We start from the raw sequence: 18,708 nt of genomic DNA, 5'->3' as shown, positions 1-18,708 counted from the left end.
TTGTGATAATGTTCGGTTATAGTCACAGCCGTGTATATTCCCCCTCAAGCCAATACCACGATGGCCGTCAAGGAGCTACACTGGAAACCACATATCCTGAGGCCGCATTTGTTGTAGCTGGGGATTTTAACAAAGAAAAATTGAGGAAAACGCTACTGAAGTTCTATCAACACATTTACTGTAGTACTATCGCTGCTAAAACACTTGACTACTACTGCTACTCCCCCTTCCAAGATTGTTTTGATCATGTGGACTGGGATATGTTCCAGGTAGTCTCTGAGAATAACATTGATGTATACACAGACACGTTGATTGAGTTAATCAGGAAGTGTATAGGTGACGTTGTTCCCACTGTGACTATTAAAACCTACCCAAACCAGAAAACGTGGATAGACGGCAGCATTTGCGCAAAACTGAAAGCGCGAACCGCCGCATTTAACCATGGCAAGGTGACTGGAAATTATGGTTGAATACAAAAAGTGTAGTTATTCCAGCCGTAAGGAAATCAAACAGGCAAACATCAGTACAGAGACAGAGTGGAGTCGCAATTCAACGGCTCAGACACGAGACACATGTGGCAGGGTCTACAGACCATCACTGATTACAAAGGGAAAACCAGCCACGTCGCAGACACCGACGTCTTGCTTCCAGACAAGCTAAACTCATCCTTCGAAGATAATACAGTGCCATGGCCCGATGCCAAGGACTGTGGGCTCTCGTTCTCTGTGGCCGATGTGAGTAAGACACTTAAGCGTGTTAACCCTCGCAAGACTGCCGTCCCAGATGGCATCCCTAGCTGCGTCCTCAGACCATGCACAAACCAGATGGCTGGAGTGTTTACGGACATATTCAATCTCTCCCTATCCCAGTCTGCTGTCCCCACTTGCTTCAAGATGTCCACCATTGTTCCTGTACCCAAGAAAGCAAAGGTAACTGAACTCAATGACTATCCCCCCATTGCTCTCACTTCTGTCATCATGAAGTGCTTTGAGAGGCTAGTTAAGGATGATATCACCTCTACCTTATCTGACACCCTAGACCCACTTCAATTTGTATACCGCCCAAATAGATCCACAGACGATGCAATCGCACTGCACACTGCCCTACCCCATCTGGACAAGAGGAATACCTATGTAAGAATGCTGTTCATCGACTATAGCTCAGCCTTCAACACCATAGTACCCTCCAAGCTCATCAATAAGCTTGGGGTTCTGGGTCTGAACTCTGTCCTGTGCAACTGGGTTCTGGACTTCCTGATGGGCCGCCTCCCAGGTGGTGAAGGTAGGAAACAACACCTCCACTTCGCTGATCCTCAATGCATGGGCCTCACAAAGGTGCGTGCTCAGCCCCCTCCTGTACTCCCTGTTCACTCATGACTGCATGGCAACGCAGGCCTCCAACTCAATCATCAAGTTTGCAGACGACACAACAGTGGTAGGCCTGATTACCAACAATGATGAGACAGCCTACAGGGAGGAGGTGGTGGCCCTGGCGGAGTGGTGCCAGGAAAATAACCTCTCGCTCAACGTCAACAAAACAAAGGAGCTGATTGTGGACTTCAGGAAACAGCAGAGGGAGCATGTCCATATCCACATCGACGGGACTGCTGTGGAGAAGGTGAAAAGCTTCAAGTTCCTCAGCGTAGACATCACCGACAATCTGAAATGGTCCACCCACACAGACATTGTGGTGAAGAAATTGCATCAGCGCCTCTTCAACCTCAGGAGGCTAAAGAAATTTGGCTTGGCCATAAGACCCTTACAAATTTTAACAGATGCACAATTTAGAGCATCCTGTCGGCCTGTATCACCCCCTGGTATGGCAACTGCATCACCCACAACTGCAGGGCTCTCCAGAGGGTGGTGTGATCTCCCCAATGCATCACCGGGGGCACACTGCCTGCCCTCCAGGACACCTACAGAGCCAGATGTCATAGGAAGGCCAAAAAGATCATCAAGGTCATCAACCACCCGAGCCATGGCCTGTTCACCTTGTTACCATCCTGAAGGCGAGGTCAGCACAGGTGCATCATAGCTGGGACCGAGAGACTGAAAAACAGTTTCTATCTCAAGGCCATCAGACTGTTAAATAGCCATCACTTGCTGGCTACCACATGGTTACTTAACCCTGCACCTTAGAGACTGCTGCCTTTTATACATAGACATGGAATCACTGGCCACTTTAATAATGGAACACTTGTCACTTTAATAATGTTTAAATAATGTTTACATACTGCTTTACTCATCTCATATGCATATACTGTATTCAATTCTACTATATTTTAGTCAATGCCACTCCGACATTAATCAATCTAATATTTATATATTTCTTAATGTATTTATTGTATTTATTTTATTTAACCTTTATTTAACTAGGCAAATCAATTTAGAACAAATTCTTCTTAACAATGACAGCCTACCAAAAGGTAAAAGACCTCCTGCGGGGACGGGGGCTGGGATGAATAAAAATAATTTAAAAAATAACATTGAATTATAGGACAAAACACACCTCACGACAAGAGAGACAACACAACACTACATAAAGAGAGACCTAAGACAACAACATAACAAGGCAGCAACACATGACAACACAGCATGGTAGCAACACAACATGACAACAACATGGTAGCTACACAACATGGTAGCAGAACAAAACATGGTACAAACATTATTGGGCACAGACAACAGCACAAAGGGCAAGAAGGTAGAGACAACAATTCATCACGCAAAGCAGCCACAACTGTCAGTAAGAGTGACCATGATTGAGTCTTTGAATGAAGCGACTGAGATAAAACTGTCCAGTTTGAGTGCTTGTTGCAGCTCGTTCCAGTCGCTAGCTGCAGCGAACTGAAAAGACGAGCGACCCAGGGATCTGTGTGCTTTGGGGACCTTTAACAGAATGTGACTGGCAGAAAAGGTGTTGTATGTGGAGGATGAGGGCTGCAGTAGATATCTCAGATACGGGGGAGTGAGGCCTAAGAGGGTGTCGTGTCTTTCCTATGGATTAAGTGATATATGACGTGCTATTTTATCAAATAAATTCTCTGTATTTAATTTTACCTGATTAAACTAATCATGTAAATGTAATTAACTCGGAAGTCGGGGCACCACTGAAGAATGTTTAAAGAGCTGTTGTCTTCCGAATAAACTCTTACAGACCTGGTAATCTTTTATATCAATAGCAGTCAATTATTTATCGTCACGTTATTCAGTCTCATCTGAACGTCATAAAATTCTTAGTTATCTTCACGAACCCTGGCTAACAAGTTGAATCAGCAATACAACATTTGGTTGAATTATTTATTTACTAAATATCTAAATAATCACACAGAATTACATATACACAGGATGGATCATACATTGATTACTAATTATGTCATAAAAGAAAACGTCCCTGGTGGACAAAACCGATATGACGGCTCGTTACACAAAGAAAGGGGGTTGGGTTTGAATGAAAGCACGGGAAGACTGAGGAACAAAAGGATTGGGTCTCTATCAGACCTTATGAAGCTATGCTATCGTAAATACAGAATCATATGCATTCTAAATAACCACCCATTCGGAAAAGGAAAATGCAAAAAATATATTTACTCTGAGCTGCGCTTCGATAGATTGGTTGAAGATGGAAGGCTGGGTTGCCCACCAGAGATCTCCCTTATCCTTTGAAGAATATGTCTTGTGGTAGAACGGATACGTTGTAGTACCATCGTCTTGTGGTAGAACGGTTATGTTGTAGTACCCTGTCTTTCTGAAGAGATTGTTCGTCCTTTCCTAGGCCACGCACGTTTACAGCGGCTGCTTATAACTCGACATCTAGGATGTATCACTTCTTTAGTGAATAAGAGTTCAAAGTTCATACCAAGTCGCCATACTATAAGCTCATGCTATATTCTGGCCGGTATAGTTGAAATCATCCTTCCAGCGTGGCGATCGTTACCTCCACGTTGAAATTCACCCTCCTAAACGTATGGACAGCAGTCCTCACGTAATCAGGAAAACAATGTTAATTAGGTTGTAGTCGTTCAACCAATCTCAACCAGAGCTCACACTGAGGTTGGCTTTGTTCTGTAGTTGATATTAGCCCTTTTAAACGTATGGACAGCAGTCCTCATGTCATCGGGAACATAAGAGGTTGACTTTCGTCAATGGGCTTTTGTAGTGGGGGAGAGAAGGGCGTGTTTCATAGTTCACAACCAATGCCTGCTCACATGGGCAGGGCAAATGAGTGAGCATAGTTTACTTATGAAAACAATTCTCTCATTTAGAAGCTAAAATTACATTTAATCTTTTCACAAATAGTTTCATATTTAAACATTTAAATTGCACAACAATTCCATGTGAATCTGATAACAAGAATGTGTAGACTTCCCAAGATACACTTTATGTCGTCCTATCATCAGTAATAATGACTCGGACGACAACTGATCTGACATCATATTCTTTAAGTACCAACGGATATTTTTTGAACTGGTTGGATTACCGAAATATGGTTCCGTTCCCAACCTTTTGATGTTACCAGACTCTCTCTATTTTAACAAAGGGCTTTCCAAGAGTCCAATCTGTAGAGTGGAGAGAGAAAAGGGGGAAAGGTATTTATGGGGGTCAAAAACCTCACCAACAGGGCAACGTCATGACAAGGGTTTTATAAATAAGCATCAACCAGTGGGTCTTGCGATGGGTATACAGAGATGACCAGTTTACAGAGGAGTATAGAGTGCAGTGATGTGTCCTACAAGGAGCATTGGTGGCAAATCTGATGGCTGAATGGTAAAGAACATCTAGCCACTCGAGAGCACCCTTACCTGCTGATCTATAAATTATGTCTCCATAATTTAGCATGGGTAGGATGGTCATCTGAATCAGGGTTACTTTGGCAGCTGGGGTGAAAGAGGAGCGATTACGATAGAGGAAACCAAGTCTAGATTTAACTTTAGCCTGCAGCTTTGATATGTGCCAAGAGAAGGACAGTGTACTGTCTAGCCATACTCCCAAGTACTTGTATGAGGTGACTATCTCAAGCTCTAAACCCTCAGAGGTAGTAATCACACCTGTGGGGAGAGGGGCATTCTTCAAACCAACCACATGACCTTTGTTTTGGAGTGGTTCAGAACAAGATTAAGGGTAGAGAAAGCTTGTTGGACACTAAGAAGGCTTTGTTGTAGAGCATTTAACACAACAATTGTGTAGAGGCCAGCTGAGTATAAGACTGTATCATCTACATATACTGTAAACGGATGAGAGAGCTTCCTACTGCCTGAGCTTTGTTATTGATGTAAATTGAGAAGAGCGTGGGGCCTAGGATTGAGCCTTGGGGTACTCCCTTGGTGACAGGCAGTGGCTGAGACAGCAGATTTTCTGAATTTATACACTGCACTCTTTGAGAGAGGTAGTTAGCAAACCAGGCCAAATACCCCTCAGAGACACCAATATTCCTTAGTCGGCCCACAAGAATGGAATGGTCTACCGTATCAAAAGCTTTGGCCAAGTCAATAAAAATAGCAGCACAACATTGCTTAGAATCAAGGGCATTGGTGACATCATTGAGGACTTTTAAGGTTGCAGTGACACATTCATAACCTGAGCGGAAAACAGATTACATACCAGAGAGAATACTATAGACATCAAGAAAGCCAGTCAGTAGATTATTGACAAGTTTTTCCAACCCTTTTGATAAACAGGGCAAAATATAAATAGGCCTATAACAGTTAGGATGAGCTTGATCTCCCCTTTTAAATAAAGGATGAACCGTGGCTGCCTTCCAAGCAATGGGAACCTCCCCAGAAAGGAGAGAGGTTAAAAAGGTCAGAGATTTTCTTTGCGATGATAGGGGCAGCAACCTTAAATAAGAAAGGGTCTAAACCATCTGACCCAGATGTTTTTTTGGGGTCAGGTTTCAAGAGCTCCTCTAGCACCTCGGACTCAGTGACTGCCTGCAGGGAGAAACTTTGTAGCGGGTCAGGGGGAAAAGATGGAGAAGCATTGGAGATAGTTGCATTAAAAGGGGTGGGAGATGAGGAAATGTTGGACGGGCAAGGAGGCATGGCTGAGTCAAATAGGAATCCTGACTTAATTAAGTGGTGATTAACGTGCTCAGCCATGTGCTTCTTGTCAGTAACAACCACATCATCAATGTTAAGGGACATGGGCAGCTGTGAGGAGGAGGGTTTTTTGAACCTGTTTTTAATTCTAATTTTCTTTATGGGGGCGTGTTTGTTAACAATACCACTGAAAATATCAAAAAAGAAGGTCCAAGCGTCTTCGACAGCCGATTCTATATTATAGCTGATTCCATTTTACAGAGGGTATCAACCTTTTACTTTAGATGTGTGTTGTTGTGAATTGTTAGACACTACTGCACTGTTGGAAGTAGGAACACAAACATTTTGCTACACCCGCAATAACATCTGCTAAATATTTGTGTATGTGACCAACAAAATGTGATTTGATTTGATTTGAATAGTGGTCCATTCCATTGAGCCAGTAGTGTGTGTTTTCTCAATTAACCCTGAGGAGTGAGGATCAGAATGATAATAATACCATATGTTTGACAGGTTTGACACGGTGGGTGAGGATAAAAACACCAGACTCTGTCCTCCTCTTTGTCCCCCCCCCCCCCTTATCACTGCCACCTGTGAGGAGAGAGGGAAAAGTGAGAGAAAGATGAAAGGAGGGGGAGTGTAAAGTGAGAGTATTACATGTTATTCCTCTGTGTTTGTGCTGTTCACTCATCGGTGGTTGAATGACATGACACACACACACACACACACTATTACACTCTACTATCCTTCCCTGTTGTCTCCACTCAACACCAATGTGTTCAACGATACACAAACTGAGCTTTCAACTGAAAGCTGATGGGGAGAGACTGGGTTCTATGTGTGACTGTCTGTCTCTCAGTAGCACTGTTTCCAATCTGACCCAGCCAGCCTTCCTGTGGTCCAGCTGTTATAGTCATCCTCTACTGGCCACACACACACATACCTGATCAATCACCACTTCACCATGCAGGAGTTTGGGACTAAACAAATTTTCTCATGCCGAAACCGGATTATATACATACTGGTAGTTAAATCAGAGTTCAATGCCAAAAATATGATATTCGCAATGTCACTAAGCAAAAAACAAACCAAAACATCAAGAGCCACTACAATGTCGAAATATGATTTTGTCATGAGTTCAGTACCATTTGCTTGATTTTGCAGACCCACAACTGTGGTGTATCGTCATTAGCTAGCTAGCTAATGTTAGCATGCTAACTACGCTAGTCAGCGTAGGCTGCTACATGATTCTTATCCCAACAGATTAACCAGAATGACATTTACACTCAAGGGTGGCCAAAAATAACTATATGAAAGCCACGCCCCTAATAAGCAACGCCCCCAGTCTTCTGATCTGACCTGCTGTGTCATATTTCAATTACCCAGCATCAATAACTCAGCATCAACATTCCAATATTGTTATTTTTAAAGAAATCAACCCAACTAATTGACTCAATGTTTGTAAAGCAGCAGTTGAGTCTTCAAAACAACCCAGCCTTCTTTAGAGTGTACTAGCACTAATGTGTTCGGAGTTACCTTACCAGCTAATAGGTTTACACCCCCTCTTCCAATTATAATATGGGGAGGTCAATATAATGAAAATCTTTCTACCAAATCTATTCATTTTAAAATCTTGATTACTTTTCCTTGCCATTACCTGATTATAAGACAAGACATCTGGGAAAACATTTTTTGCTAACATATCATGGGGGTCCCTGGGTTGCCAGTTTTCCTGGGCGGGGGTCCCTGGGCAAGAAAAGTTTGAAGACCCCTGATCTAGCGGTTCCGAGTCTTCTACTAACCAGTCGTGGTTTCCCTCTCAGGTTGTAATAACATACAGTTGGACTAGGCAGGTAGGTCAGATCAGAGAGAGCTGTGTGTGTTATCATACTAGAATGTTGTAGCTGGCAGGGGGCCTGTCCTAATACTCTAATGCCTCACAGATGGCCCTACTCACCAAGAAAACACATTGAACATAGTATTTCCCTTCTGTCCCAACTCTCTCTGTATGTCTGCTGGCTTTAGGCAGGTTTTACTCTGAGACCACAATATGTCAGCATTTCACCAATCCTCTGATGGGTGTGTCTGTTATACTACCTTGAGAAACATGTCTGATGACCTTGTTCTCCCACAGTCAGTCATAGTAAACCAAATATCTCCCTTCTTTGTCCCTGTTATCCACATTCACCACACGTAATCCTAACTGGAGATGTGCACTTTTTTCAGACATATGTAAAACAAAAAATCTTCCTTTGATATTTTCCCCTTTACCTCATTCTTGTATTTATTTTATTTTATCTGTCATTCACCCTCTTTCTCACACTCTCTTGCATCTATCCCAAGGTCAGAAGTTTGGTCTCTCACTTTATAACATTGAACCATTCATTGTCTCAGGATCGGATCATTGAAGTAATTTTCTTTTGCTGTGTTTAATTTCTCTCCTCACTCCACCATTACTGCTATACAGGTAACTAAAGGTCACTGCTAATATGTGTAGTGAGTCTAGCTGTACAGTTCACTCTCAGATGGAGAATGGAAAGTGTCACTAATCTGTTTGACAGGGCCGGTTGGTAGTGGACTAAATGAATAGTGATCCGTGTTGTTATGGTCTGGCTGCTTGGCTCTGTCTGTTCACTTCTTATACAAATACTGTTTCTCATTCAGCCAGTGAAAACCAAAGAAACAAATTGCTTTTAGCAACACTTCAGTTTTCATTCAAGTAGAGCCCTATTTACATGTTTACTTTTAATGAAAATAAACTCTTTGAATTTGTTCCTGCGGAATGGTTGTGTTTTTGTATCATTATGTTTTAACGTCTTGTAAAATACTTGTCTACTATGGGTCCACTGTTGTCGGTACATAGAACAACATGGAGAAACTGTTGTCTGAGCTAACCAAGAGCATACTAATATGAGCTGACTTTCCTCTGAATATTTATCACACACACACACACACACACACACACACACACACACACACACACACACACACACACACACACACACACACACACACACACACACACACACACACACACACACACACACACACACAGCTATTCAGTCAGCTGAATAACAAAAAAAAACGTAATGCTAGGGTACATTGACCTGTGAAATGTAAATGAATTTGATTTAAATTAGTTATAGTTCATTGCATATTTGTGAGTGTGTGAGTGTGCGTGTTTGTGTGTGTTTTGCTCAGACATTAATCAACAGCTCTGCTTAATTCAGAAAAGGATTCATAATAAAGGGATTTATATAACTGCTTCTGTAGTCACTTTGTCTCCTCAGATCAGGAGAGAGACAGGACAGATGTTATGTTTTAGACACATACACATGCACAGAAGCTACGCAGCTTTTAAATTCTGTGTTTTCTACCTGGAAAGGAACTGCCTGCCACTGTAGCGTGCTGGGAGAGCTGTGTGTGTGTATGTTTCTGTGTGTGTGTGTGCACGTACATGTGTGTGTGTGTATTTGTGTGTGTGGTTTTTAATTTAGCGTACTGACAACCATCCGACAGTCGTGTGGCGACCCTGGATAATTTTACTACCCCAAAGCAGTTTGGGATATGTACCAAGAAAGTATGTCCAATCGCAAACCGACCCCCATGTGCAATTTGGAACCCAAATATGTTTCCACTGTTCCTAAACAGTCTAGGACACAGGCGGATGGTCGGGGGCTGGAATATACTTATAAATCATTTGTACACTGCAAATTAACCTCTAGAATCCCAAAGAGATACAGTATTTGATCAAAAAAAACTTTAATTATATTGAGATACAATCACATATCACATCTCTATTTATTCGTGGGAATACTTTCCTAGATTCAAATGAAGGACTTCCTGGTTATTTTACAGTCTTTTATGTTCAACAACAAAAATGATTAACCCTTTAAACATATTCTCAACTGGCTGGTAGAACATGTTTTGACAATGGATTTAGAAGTGGATATGAAAAAAATATTGGCTTGTTGGTCAACTCCCCCAGCCATTCTGCAGCAATTAACATAATTTGTATAATTTTGGGTTGCTGGAGTTCAGTGTTGTGGCACTCTAATTTTGCCCACTCAGAGGGCTATAAGAAAACTCAGAATAAGTCACCAAAGATATGGGATAAAAGGCAAGAATGTATTTGGTAAGAGATTAATATTGCGCCATTCCTGTTAGTAGAGACCTTGAAGAGTAGGAGTAAGACATTTAAGTGTATTAACTCTCGCAATGCTGCTGGCCCAGACGCCATCCCTAGCCGCGTCCTCAGAGCATGCGCAAACCATCTGGCTGGAGTGTTTACGGACATATTTATTTTCTCCCTATTTTAGTCTGCTGTCCCCACTTGCTTCAAGATGTCCACCATTGTTCATGTGCCCAAGAAAGCGAAGGTAACGGAACTAAATTACTATTGCCGCGTAGCACTCACTTTTGTCATCATGAAGTGCTTTGAGAGGCTAGTTAAGGATCATATCACCTCCACCTTACCTGACATCCTAGACCCACTTCAATTTTATATACCGCCCCAATAGATCCACGGATGATGCAATCGCCATTGCACTGCACACTGCCCTATCCCATCTGGACAAGAGAAATTACTATGTAACAATGCTGTTCATTGACTACAGCTCAGCCTTCAACATCATAGTACCCTCCAAGCTCATCATTGATGAGTCTGCAACTGCAACAGTCTGCAACTGGGTCCTGGACTTCCTGACGGGCCGCCCTTAGGTGGTGAAGGTAGGTAACAGCACCTCCAATACGCTGCCCCTCAACACAGGGGCCCCACAAGGGTGCGTGCTCAGTCCCCTCCTGTACTCCTTGTTCACCCATGCACCCACTGCGTGCCAAGCACATCTCCAACTCAATCATCAAGTTTGGAGACGACACAGCAGTGGTAGGCCTGATTACCAACAATGACGAGACAGCCTACAGGGAGGAAGTGAGGGCCCTAGTGGAGTGGTACCAGGAAAATAATCTCCCACTCAGTGTAAAAAAAACGAAGGCCTGGATCGTGGACTTCAGGAGACGGCGGAGGGAGCACGCCTCCATCCACATCGACGGGGACGCAGTGAAGACAGGAACCTCAGGAGGCTGCAGAAATTTGGCTTGACCCCTAAGACCCTCACAAAGATTTACGGATGCACCATTGGGACCATCCTGTCAGGCTATATCATCACCTGGTACTGCAACTGCACCGTCAGCAACCGCAAGGCCCTCCAGAGGGTGGTGTGGTCTGCCCAAAGCATCACCGGAGGCACACTGCATGCCCTCCAGGACATCTACAGCACCTGGTGTCACAGGAAAGCCAAAAAGATCATCAAGGACCTCAGCCACGGCTGAAGGTGAGGTCAGTACAGGTGCATAAAAGCTGGGACCAAGAGACTGACAAACAGCTTATTTAAAATAGTCACCACTGGCCAGCCTCAGCCCAGTGCCCTGCCTTGAACTTCAGTCACTGTCACTAGCTGGCTATCACCCGGTTACTCAACCCTGCACCTTAGAGGCTGCTGCCTATGTACATAGACATGGAACACTGGTCTCTTTAATAATGTGTACATACTGTTTACATACTGTTTTACCCAATTCGTATGTACATATACAGTACCGGTCAAAAGTTTAGACACACTTACTCATTCCAGAGTTTTTCTTTATTTTTACTATTTTCTATCAGAAATCAAGGTTAGACCCAGATGCAGACTGTCGAAGTAACAATGTTTATTGAAGCAACAGGGGCAGGCAAGACAGGTCAAGGAGGCAGGGGTCGAAGATCCAGGGTAAGACAAAGGTACAGGACGGCAGGCGGACTCAGGGTCAGGGACGGGCAGAGTTCAGTTATCCAGAGGTGGAACAAAGGTACAGGATGGCAGGCAGGCTCAGGGTCAGGCAGAGAGGTCAGGTGGGCGGGTACAGGGTCAGGACAGGCAAAGGTCAAGAACCAGGAGGAAGAGGAAAGAGAGGCTGGGAAACGATAGGAGCTGACAGGAAAAACGCTAGTTAGCTTGAACGAACTGGCAACAAACAGACAGAGAAAACACAGGTATAAATACATAGGGGATGATAGGGAAGATGGGCGACACCTGGAGGGGGGTGGAGTCAAGCACAAGGACAGGTGAAACAGATCAAAGCGTAACAATTGTCTACATTGTAGAATAATAGTTTAGACATCAAAACTATGAAATAACACATATGGAATCATGTAGCAACCAAAAAAAGTGTTAAACAAATCAAAATATATTTGAGATTCTTCAAAGTAGCCACCCTTTGCCTTGATGACAGCTTTGCACATTCTCGGGACCACAGCATGATGCTGCCACCACCATGCTTCACCGTAGCGATGGTGCCAAGGTTTCCTCCAGGCATGACGCATGGTATTCAGGCCAAATAGTTCAATCTTGGTTTTATCAGACCAGATAATCGTGTTTCTCTTGGTCTGAGTGTTCTTTAAGTGCCTTCTGGCAAACTCCAACTGTCTCGGAGCTCTACAGACAATTCCTTCAACCTCATGGCTTGGTTTTTGCTCTGACATGCACTGTCAATTTTGGGACCTTATATAGACAGCTGTGTGCCTTTCCAAATCATGTCCATTCAATTGAATTGACCCCAGGTGGACTCCAATCAAGTTGTAGAAACATCTCAAGGTTAATCAATGGAAACAGGATGCACCTGAGCTAACTTTAGCTGGTTAAATAACAATGAACATAGTGCCAACTCATGACGTTACTATTGCGTGAATCTGCTGGTAGTGGTAGCTAACCAACCAGGTTCAATGTTAGCTAGCTAACATTAGGCTCTAACTAGCAAATCAAAAGGCTCTGAGATACGAATAATAACATCATACATGTAATGTTAGCTAGCGAGCCAGCCAGGTACCTAACATTAGCCTCTAACTAGCCAAGCATATGGCTCTGGGATACTAATAATAGCATCATACACGTAACGTTAGCTAGGGTACCAGCCAGCTAACGTCAGTTAGCTAGCTAGCTAGCAGTACACTTTAGCTTGAAATTAAACCACTTTCTGTCAATTCCACTGCTTTCAAAACTCGAACCTCCAGAAAGTGGAGATCAACACTTATGCTGCTCCACTACACAATATATTTTTTTAAAGAAGCGTTCAACAGGATTACCAACACAGACCGACCAGCTCAAATAGACAGAAGCCTTCTAAATAGCAGACCAATCTGAACTCCTCTCTCGGCATGTACAACCCACTCATTATCTCAGCCAATCATGGCTAGTGGGAAGTTTGCTGACTTTTTCTATGGCTTAACCAACTAGGCTCGTAATTTAAAAATGTTATTCGTATTTACAGATGGCATACACGTTTGTTAATAAGGCACACGAATGTTCACATGTTCCTGAAGGCATTTAATCCAGAAAATGCATTTTGATTAAAAAAAGTTTACCTTCAAATGGCTCTCCTGTGAAGTAGTGTCCCATGACATAAGCCTAGTTTCCTGAAACGAGTCACATATTTCTTAATTCAATTATTTTACTTTTTAGAGTTTTGTGTATTGTTGCATATTGTTAGATATTACTGCCATGTTGGAGCTAAGAATACAAGCATTTCGCTACACCCAGAATAACATTTGCTAAATACAGTTGAAGTCGGAAGTTTACATACAATTAGGTTGGAGTCATTAAAACACGTTTTTCAAACACTCCACAAATTTCTTGTTAACAAACTATAGTTTTGGCGAGTCGGTTAGGAAATCTACTTTGTGCATGACACAAGTAATTTTTCCAACAATTGTTTACAAACAGATTATTTCACTTATAATTCACTGTATCACAATCACAGCCGAAGAACACCATCCCAACTGTGAAGCAGGAGGGTGGCAGCATCATGTTGTGGGGGTGCTTTGCTGCAGGAGGGACTGGTGCACTTCACAAAATAGATGGCATCATGAGGGAGGAAAATTATGTGGATATATTGAAGCAACATCTCAAGACATCAGTCAGGAAGTTAAAGCTTGGTCACAAATAGGTCTTCCAAATGGACAATGACCCCAAGCATACTTCCAAAGTTGTGGCAAAATGGCTTAAGGACAGAAAAGTCAAGGTATTGGAGTGGCCTTCCACAAAGCCCTGACCTCAATCCTATAGAAAATTTGTGGGTAGAACTGAAAAAGCATGTGCGAGCAAGGAGGCCTACAAACCTGACTCAGTTACACCAGCTCTGTCAGGAGGAATGGGCCAAAATTCACCCAACTTATTGGAAGGCTACCCGAAATGTTTGACCCAGTTAATTAGGGATAGCCCGCTTTTTTTCAATGTTCACCTAAATGACATACCCAAATCTAGCTCAGGCCCTGAAGCAAGGATTTGAATATTCTTGGTACCATTTGTGTAACGGCTTTCTTCCTGGGATGAAGGAGAGGACCAAAACGCAGCGCGGCTAGTGTTCAACATGTTTAATAAAGAATAATAATGTGAACACTACAAGCTACAAAACAATAAATGTGAAAACCGAAAACAGTCCTATCTGGTGCAGAACACAAAGACAGAAAACAATCACCCACAAATCAACAGTGCGAACAGGCTACCTTAATATGGTTACCGGCTCCCGGCTGACTGACGACTCTGGTAGGTCCCGGCTGAATGACGGCTCTGGCAGGTCCCGGCTGGCTGGCGGCTCTGGCAGGTCCCGGCTGTCTGGCGGCTCTGGCAGCTCCTGGCTGACTGACGGCTCTGGCAGGTCCTGGCTGACTGACGGCTCTGGCGGCTCCTGTCTGGCGGGCGGCTCTGGCAGGTCCCGGCTGGCTGGCGGCTCTGGCAGCTCCTGGCTGACTGACGGCTCTGGCAGGTCCTGGCTGACTGACGGCTCTGGCGGCTCCTGTCTGGCGGGCGGCTCTGGCGGCTCCTGTCTGGCGGGCGGCTCTGGCGGCTCCTGTCTGGCGGGCGGCTCTGGCGGCTCCTGACTGGCGGGCGGCTCTGGCGGCTCCTGACTGACGGGCGGCTCTAGCGGCTCAGGACAGACGGGCGGCTCTGACGGCTCAGGACAGACGGGCGGCTCTAGCGGCTCAGGACAGACGGGCGGCTCTGATGGCTCAGGACAGAAGGGCGGCTCTAGCGGCTCAGGACAGACGGGCGGCTCTGATGGCTCAGGACAGACGGGCGGCTCTGACGGCTCAGGACAGACGGGCGGCTCTGGCGGCTCAGGACAGAGGGGCGGCTCTGGCGGCTCAGGACAGACGGGCGGCTCTGACGGCTCAGGACAGACGGGCGGCTCTGACGGCTCAGGACAGACGGGCGGCTCTGACGGCTCAGGACAGACGGGCGGCTCTCACGGCTCAGGACAGACGGGCGGCTCTCACGGCTCAGGACAGACGGGCGGCTCTGACGGCTCAGGACAGACGGGCGGCTCTGACGGCTCAGGACAGACGGGAGGCTCTGATGGCGCTGGGCAGACGGACGGCGCAGGCGGCGCTGGGCAGACGGACAGCTCAGACGGCGCTGGGCAGACGGGCAGCGCAGGCGGCGCTGGGCAGACGGGCAGCGCAGGCGGCGCTGGGCAGACGGGCAGCGCAGGCGGCGCTGGGCAGATGGGCACACCTGTAGGGAGGAGACGGAGAGACAGCCTGGTGCGTGGGGCTGCCACAGGACCCACCAGGCTGGGGAGACCTACAGGATGCTTGGTGTTAGGAGGAGGCACCTGAAGGACCGGGCTGTGGGGGAGCACTGGAGCTCTGGTGCGCAGCCTTGGCACCACTCCCCCAGGCTGGAATACTACTCTAGCCCGGACCCTCCAGAGTGCAGGCACAGGTTGAACCGGGCTGTGGGTGAGCACTGGAGATCTAGTGCCTACTACATGCACCTCTCCCTTAGACTCCACTCCCACATTTGCCCGGCACGAGCGGAGCGCAGGCATAGGACGCACTGCACCCTCCCAGCGCCCCGGAGACCCAGCACACAGAGCCGGCGCAGGATACCCTGAACCGAAACGGCGTACTGAAGACCAGACACGCTGAGCAGGCACACTACGCCCTGGCTGGATGCCCACACTCACATGACACTTTCGGGGGGCTGCCCTATAGCGCACCGGGCTATGGGCACGCACTGGCGACACCGTGCGCTTAACCGCATAACACGGTGCCTGACCAATAACGTGCTGGTTATAATAAGCACGAGGAGTGAGCTCAGGTCTGCTACCTGGCTTAGCCACACCCCCCGTGTACCTCCCCCCCAAAAAATCTGGGGCTGCCTCTCGTACCTGTCGCGCTGCCGTGCTGCCTCCTCATATCGCCGCCGCTCAGCTTTCGCTCCCTCCAGCTCAGCTTTGGGGCGACGATATTCCCCAGCCTGTGCCCAGGGTCCTTCTCCGTTTAAAATCTCCTCCCATGTCCAGGAGTCCTGAGATTTCGGCCGCTGCTGCTGCTGCTGTTGCTGCCCGTTACCACGCTGCTTGGTCCTTTTGTGGTGGGTGATTCTGTAACGGCTTTCTTCCTGGGATGAAGGAGAGGACCAAAACGCAGCGCGGCTAGTGTTCAACATGTTTAATAAAGAATAATAACGTGAACACTACAAGCTACAAAACAATAAATGTGAAATCTGGTGCAGAACACAAAGGCAGAAAACAATCACCCACAAACCAACAGTGCAAACAGGCTACCTTAATATGGTTCCCAATCAGAGACAATGCAAAACACCTGCCTCTGATTGAGAACCATATTAGGCCAAACAACAAACCCAACATAGAAACACAAAACATAGACTACACCCACCCAGCTCACGTCCTGACCGACTAAACAAAGACTAAACCAAGGAAATAAGGTTTGAAAGGAAACACTTTGAAGTTTGTGGAAAAGTGAATGTAGGAGAATATAACACAATATATCTGGTAGAAGAAAATACAAAGAAAAAAACAACCAGCTTTTTTTTACCACCATCTTTGAAATGCAAGAGAAAGGTCACAGTAATAGCCGTTACCCTGGTTATAATTCCGGTAGTGTCCACAGGTGGGCAGTGTATGTGCAAAGTTTCAGATGGATAATCTGAAGTATGACTGAACCTCAAGACTTTTAGTGTGAAGTCCCCAACTACATTTGGGCAAATCGTGAAGGAGACATTCATATTCATATTCCATTTTTCTGCAAGAATATCGTCAAATCTGTATACTTGGACTTTGATTTAGCTTTCCAAGTATTAGTAGCCATATTAACCAGTTTTCATAACTTCATGACTCTGAATTTACTTATAAATATTGTCCAAAATGAAAACGCATGCTGTTGTACAATGTTAGTAGCTACATTTAACGACATATACATGGTTTCCATATACATGATACTCCCATAAAGCCCATCTCATTGGCTATTTAGCTAGCTTTTTTTGACCCCGATTGGTGCTTATTTGACAAAGATACAGTCATTCAAGTGATGGCTCCCAGCGTCATCGGCGTGCCATCGGCGTCGCTCTCTGACCAAATATGGTGTTCTATAGGATATACTACACCCTTAATGAAATAGTGAAGTCTTGTTACCTTCTAGGATCTCTGAGGAATAGATACAAACGTGATTTGACTCGTTGAAACAATGTTTAGGGTGAGATTTTCACAGTTCCTTTCTTTGCAAATTGAACGAGTGGAAATACAAAATCGATTGTGCATGCTATGTGGACCTTTTTAGGATATGAAAATCTAACAAAACGACACTTCATGTTATCTCTGGGTCCCTTTGGATGAAAAAACTGTTTCGTTGTTAGGAGCTCTCCTCAAACAATAGCATGGCATTTTTTCACAGTAATAGCTACTGTAAATTGGACAGTTCAGTTATATTAACAAGAATTTAAGCTTTCAGCCAATATACTTTTTATGAGCCAATATACACTTTTATGAACCAAAATTTGTTGTTTCTCTAAATTCTTCGATCTTGACATAAAGCGCTGCATGATTTACAACTGTCCCGTTGATGGGACGGCAATCCTTAAGAAGTTTTTAATTTTAAGCAATTTAAAGGCAATGCTACCAAATACTAATTGAGTGTATGTAAACTTCTGACCCACTGGGAATATGATGAAAGAAATAAAAGCGGAAATAAATCATTCTCTTTACTATTATTCTGACATTTCACATTCTTAAAATAAAGAAGTGATCCTAACTGACCTAAGACAGGGAATTTATACTAGCATTAAATGTCAGGAATTGTGAAAAACTGAGTTTAAATATATTTGGTTAAGGTGTATGTAAACTTCCGACTTCAACTGTATGTGACCAATAACATTTGATAAGATTTGATTTGATTTTGGCATTAATTCCGAATTTTAAGGCTGGGGTTAAGTTCAGTCATTAACTCCAAATTCTTAAGGTAGGGCGTTAACTCAGAATGGTTAAGGTAAGGGTAAAGGTTTGGGATAAGCTTAAAGCAAAATATATCAAATAAACAACTTACTATCATTGGATTGGAACTTGAACCTTTGGAATGGTTAAGGCTTGGGATAGGCTTAAAACAAAAACATCAAAAACAACTTTATATCAAACTTTGAACCTTTGGAAACAGAGGCAGATGCTTACGCCCATCCTCCATCCCCATCCACAATGCCCTAACAAAACCTACATTTACATGAACTTAACAGTGCTCACTGTTGCCCCTAATAGCTGTTGTGCTGTTTGTTGCTACTTGGCAATCTGCCAAACCTTTCGGTTTTTACTTTTAATACATTTACCAACGTCTTAGTTTTTTCCTC

Source organism: Salvelinus alpinus, chromosome 9 (assembly GCF_045679555.1).
Source record: "Salvelinus alpinus chromosome 9, SLU_Salpinus.1, whole genome shotgun sequence".
Classification (NCBI taxonomy): domain Eukaryota; kingdom Metazoa; phylum Chordata; class Actinopteri; order Salmoniformes; family Salmonidae; genus Salvelinus; species Salvelinus alpinus.
This window is presented reverse-complemented; position numbering follows the sequence as displayed.